The following is a 6,000-nucleotide window of genomic DNA, read 5'->3' on the forward strand; positions in this document are numbered from 1 at the left end:
AACAGCTCAGAACAAGACCTGAAGAGAACCATCCGGTCAGATGTCTTAAGAGAGATGCTACGCCGTTGCCTGTCCAGCCTCCTGAGTCAAGGCTTTGAAGGAACACGCACTGGGCCGAGGAACACAGAGATCTCAGTGGCAAAGATGGACACCTGGGCTTCGGATAATCCTTTGTGGGGCACGAGGCAAAAGACACAGAAGGCACGATACACACAGAAGGCACCATAGACAAGTGACACAAGTGACACGCACCGGGACTGCTCTGCCCTGAGCACCGCAGCACCGGGTAACTCTTCCTTTACGTGGCCTAAGGGGCCACCTCCTGCACAATCCCGCCTCCAAAGCTGCCACTCCAAAGGCCCTCCCAGCACCTTGCTTTCGTCCCCCTCTCAGGGGGCTCGTAACCCTCCACTTATCTCTTGGACGTCCGGGGATGACAATCCGCCTCCGCTGCCAAGGAAGGCCGCCTCACCCGCTGGGAATTTTCCGCAGTCACCGGGCTCTGGTCTCTTGGTCAGCTACAATCAGCAACACCAAATATCACTGCACCCTCTTAGCTGCACAGCGGCCAAAGCCCACCAAGCCTGCTACTCACCCTTCTGCTAAGAACGCCCGGCTCCTCGGGCCGCACGCTACGGCCACGCTCGGAGGCCGCCGCCGTCATCGCGGGCTCTGCCTGGCTCAAGAGGAGACAAGGTGATTTGGCATTGCTGAATCTTCAGGGCAGTCAGGCTCCTCCTCCTTACTTCCCCAACTTACAGCAACTCCTCGGCCCTTCCTGAAGGCTCTCCAGGCGTCACCTTCAAATGGAAAAGGTCAAGGCTTCATCAATAAGGCCTATATAACCTCCCTAGTTCCCACGAGACTGACAAAGTGGGTCTCTTGGCCGCTTTTTTATTCTCGGCATAACATGCATGGACCATCTAAAACATGCAAACAATAATGGATGCTTAGAGATGCATCAGAAACACCACTACCCTAGGTAGACAAATATATAAATTTTAAACAACAAAACTCAAAAAACACCCACCAAAAAACCTGCCTCCAATTACTCATAACCACACTACCTGATATAATAACAAAGACCCCACGTCCAATCCCCTTAGTAAAACCTGTAAAATCTGTGCCAAAAAAATCACTAAAACTGAAAAAACCTTGCCTCTTACCAAATAAAAGCCAAAGAAACATGTCTTTTGATCTATAAAAAATCATTAACCTAACACAAAAAAAACACAAAAAGATAAAACCTTACTGAACAGCATTACACGCTAATTTCATCACAACATATAAAAATCCACCTATTTTTAACCTAACAAAAACATCACCAAATTTTACTGCAATAAAACCTTGAAAACCTCACTAAAAATAAAATTTCAAAATTCCATTTTAACCTGAAAACTCATACATTAGTTATACATACTAAACATGGACTTCCTCCAAAACAAATATTCCTAATACCCAAACATCGCAAATAAAGATTTAAAATAACTACTAAAGAGCCAAAAGCCATAAAACAATTAAAAACCCAACCTCAACTATCTAAAACTGTCTATAATATCTCTTCTTAAAAAACAGCCCCACAAATACCAATTACCACCTCAACAATACACCACCAGCAACACCCAACAACTCAACATGCTGTCATCCCCATCCAAAAGATACACCATAAACTAAAACACCAAAAAAAAAAAAAATCAATCAGCAAAACCCACTCACCCTTCAACAAACCCATTTAGCCTCCACACATAGCCAAAACAAATAAAAATTAACTATAAAGTATCATACCTTAATTAACTCCACCATTAAACACTGCTGTACCAAACTTAATTTAAAAAAATCACAAAAACCAAGTTACAAGTGGTAAATAACACCAACAACTAAACCAACACGCTATATACCACCAAAAAATGAATAAAAGCCACATATAAATGCCACTATTTATTAAACAGCACTGCCATTAGATATATTTACCTGTATATATAAATGTATACATACAATGAAAATATATTAATTTGAGCATTAAACCAACGATATAAGAAAATAAAACGTCCTAAAGTGATAATATAATAGGATATCCTCTATCATCCTCACCCTATTTCTCTCTGAACTATATTGCCGACCACAAACAATAGAAAAAAAAATCAATTTTTTACTTATTCTACCTTATGTCTCATGTATTAGCCAAAACGAAAAATTTGGCCAAAACTGTAATTTCTTCTTCTAAAACTATTCAACCTCACTGCGATACAAAAAACCAAACCACCACCAAAAACCTGATGACGAAAAGATGCTGGTCACACCCCATGCACAATTCCGTCCGCCCCTGCCGCTGCACGGACGCAGCAATGTAAAAACGGACACCCGGAGGTCTCACGACACAGTGCGAAACGCGTGGAACACTGTTTCCATAAGACGCCCACGGTATTATTTAAAGCTGTGGCTCGCTTGCAGAGCAACACCAACAAAGCTCACAAACAAAAAGCCCTCGTGGTCGGCGCTGGGTTTTTTTCCCCCTTCTTCCTTTCAGTGACTTTGGCAAGCATGCTCCGAAGCTGACAAGCCACAAGCGTCCCCGAGCGCCCCTTGCCGGGACTCGCTCCCGGCTGGCGCCGCTCCGCGGGGCGGGCGGCACCGGGAAGGCCACTCGAGCCACGGGAACGGCGGCACCCGGTGCCCCAGGGCGGCCCGGGGATCCCGGCACCGGAACGAGCGCGGCTGCCGGCAGGACAGCGGCTCCTCCGGCGCGCAGGGGCAGCGCCGCGCCGGGAGACTTCCGCCCGCTCCCCCCGGCCCGGCCGGACCGGCACCTGGCCCAGGGGCCCCGGCAGCGCCCGAGCCCCGCGCCCGGAGCGGGCAGAGCGGCCGGCACCGGCCGGGCCAGCGCAGGGCCCATGCCGCCTCTCCCGCCCGCCGGCCCGGCACAGCCCCGCTCGGCTCCGGCACGGCTCGCACCGGCGCGTCCCACCTCCACGCCACCCCGGCGCCGCCCCGCCGGGATTTTCCGGCACGCGGTCACTTCCAGGGCCTGGAGAGGGGCGCGCAGCCCTGTTCCGACGGGGGTCGGGGGTTGCAGCCCTGTTCCGACGCCGCTCGCCCGCCCCCGCCGGCTGCCCCCGGCCCGTGGAGCGCTGCGATCGCGCCCCTGCCGACCGCCGAAACTGGCCCCGCCGGGCCTCCCTCACCGCTGCCACTCACCCCAGTCATCGTGTCCCGTTGCACTCCTGAATCTCCTTCCCTCCTACCCTCTATTTACAGACACCGCCACGCTCGCCGCTCGCTCCCGCCCCTCGCCTTCCCTCGACGGGCAGCGGTCCTTCCCCCGCCCCCCCGACACCCAGCGGCGCGGGGCAGGGCGCTGGCTCGGGGGGTGCTGCAGTACCGCTGCCTGTCCACAAGGCAGCAGACGGACCGCGGTCCTCGATTTTCCCGCCCTTTTCCTCGCCATCTAGAAAAGGTAAAAGCGAATCCGCGACACCCGCCACACGCCACTCCCAAGATGGCGGCGGCCAAGTGACGACGCCGGCAGAGAGGCGTTTACGCAGATACCTTTCAGAAACCCGCCGAAATAGAACCGCTCGCTGCGCCGCTGAGCCCACAGCCAGTGTCCGGGGCACTTTAAACGCCACAGAAAATCCCGTCGGAGCCGCGCCGCTGTCGGGGTGCCGCGCAGGCAGCCCGCTTAGACCGACCGGCGGGTCTTCAATTTTCCCGCCCTTTTTGCCGCCCCCTTGAGAAGGTCACGCGAGAGTTCGCGAGATCCGCGACACGCCACTCCCAACATGGCGGCCGCGGGGCTGCCTGCCGGCGCAGGGCTGCAGTACCGCGCTCTGGCCACAAGGCGGCAGCACCGCCGAGCACCCCAGCCGGGGCGGCGGGCAGGGAAGGCGGCGAGAGAGAACAGGGGCGGCCCCCGCCGAAAACTCCTCTGAAATAAAGGCCAAAAACCTGCCTCTAACCCAACGAGAACCAAGGAAGCCCGCTTTCTTTAAAAACATATTAAACTATATTTTAGATTATATTCTTCATATTTATGATCACATGCATGCGTATTATAGACATTGATGTGTTATGTAATTTATATATGATGTCTATTCCTATTATTTATATTTATTTTTATTACATATCTTTATATATTGATTGTACATTTCTATATTTAGATTTATATTTCTATAATACTTCTATTATTATAAACAAAAGCCCATCTCTAACCAAATAAATACCAAAAAACCCTTCTTTTAAACTATATTGAAATATTTTTTTATTTACACTTTCTATACTTATATTCACATTTATATTTATAGTTTCTTTTGATTTATTATACTTATAATCATATATAATACGTATAAAACTCTAAAAAGATATTTAAACGAACATTTGCATATGTATCTTACCTACTGCTACAACCTTTTCTCTTATATTTTTATTTTAATATAAATCTTATGTATTTATGATATATTTCTATACTTAGATTTCTACCTTTATACTATCTGTATTTATAATTTTTATAATCAAAACCCTGCCTATTGCCTAAAAAAACCAAGACCCCCCCTTTATTTAAACTACTTTAAAATGTTTATATTTATATTTTTCATATTTATATTTATAACTTGATATATAATATATGATATCATATTGATGAACTATATTTATATATGTTTCCTATAATAAATTATATTAAGATATTCACAGTATTACTTCTATTATGCATTGTATCGATTTCTATAATTTTATGTTTATGAATATTTTATATTTTTATATTTGTCTACATTTATTTGTAATACATTTCTATATCTATATTTTGTATGTGTTTGTTTATATTTACAATCTATATTTATATATTTCTATAAACATATAAAATACTCTATAAGAAACAATATACTATTGTAATATATAAGGACTTATGTTACATGTTTTATTTTTATATATTCTTTCTACATTCAAAATTCAAGTTTTTATTCTCATTTCTATACATATATTTGTTTTGTTTAAATATAGTTTTAATTTTACATTAAAAATCTAATTCCTAAAAAATTACAAAACAAACAGCATCAAATATCCACAAATATCGTCGAAAAACATCAAAATACCCCCACCAGCCAACCAACTGCCAGCAAAAAACCCCCACACTAGGCTCTTTTCACTAACAATTCTTATTACACCAGAAAAATAGAACGAAAATAAAAAAAAAACCCTATGGAAAAACACAGGAAATCACAAAAACTACTAAAAAAAAAAATCATACCAACTTACTAAACTATAAACCGTACCGCTATTACTAAAACAAACAAACAAACAAGCAAACAAAAAACACAAACAAAAACCACAACACTACCTCTACAGTAACTCAAAGAATAACCAGTACTCTATAAAAATAACTAAAAAACCAGAAGTAATTAACGATATAAAAAAAAAAACCCTCAACCAATAAAGAATAAGAAAATAACTACCCAAATAAAAAAACGACCTAAGGAGACCCACCATAAAAACCAAAGTAATAAACAACAAGGAAAAAAAAAAAAACCAAAACAACTTCAATTGACAACAAATAAATTATTCCTAACGGATAAAAGCCATAAACCATACACTCCAATCAAACAGACCAAACAAGTAAAAGCCCCGTAAGATAATAAACAAAACTGCAATTATAAGTATTAAAACACCCTCACCTATTAACTACCTGACGCCACCTGAAACCCACCAGAACAAACGCTGCACACTCACGCTAATAAAAGCCACCGCAAGAGACTTAAAACCCGAAGCGCTACTTCACGCTACGACCCATAAAAACCATCGCACACCTTTAAAAACCATCGCACACCCCGGCAAAAAAATATATCCGACAACAAAACTCCATTCAAAACAAACCTTTATCGTCACCACCTGAACCGAGATCCACAGCATTCAGGAAAAACACCCTATCCCTTAGCATCCAGCAACTGCAAACAGAACGAACCGATGCAATCGATTCCCAAAACCCGCCTCGAAACCACGACGTCCAAG

The 6,000-nt window shown here is 44.6% G+C and overlaps 1 long non-coding RNA gene across 1 annotated transcript in view; it reads right to left on the reverse strand.

Moving 5' to 3' along the window:
* Positions 1-6,000, reverse strand: part of LOC132339827 (uncharacterized) — a 28,888-nt gene extending 22,888 nt beyond the window's left edge. The window contains exon 1 of the long non-coding RNA XR_009489726.1: positions 5,866-6,000. This is a non-coding gene — a long non-coding RNA (uncharacterized LOC132339827). The remainder of the gene's footprint in view (positions 1-5,865) is intronic.

The sequence above is a fragment of the Haemorhous mexicanus genome, chromosome 2 (assembly GCF_027477595.1).
Source record: "Haemorhous mexicanus isolate bHaeMex1 chromosome 2, bHaeMex1.pri, whole genome shotgun sequence".
Taxonomy (NCBI): Eukaryota; Metazoa; Chordata; class Aves; order Passeriformes; family Fringillidae; genus Haemorhous; species Haemorhous mexicanus.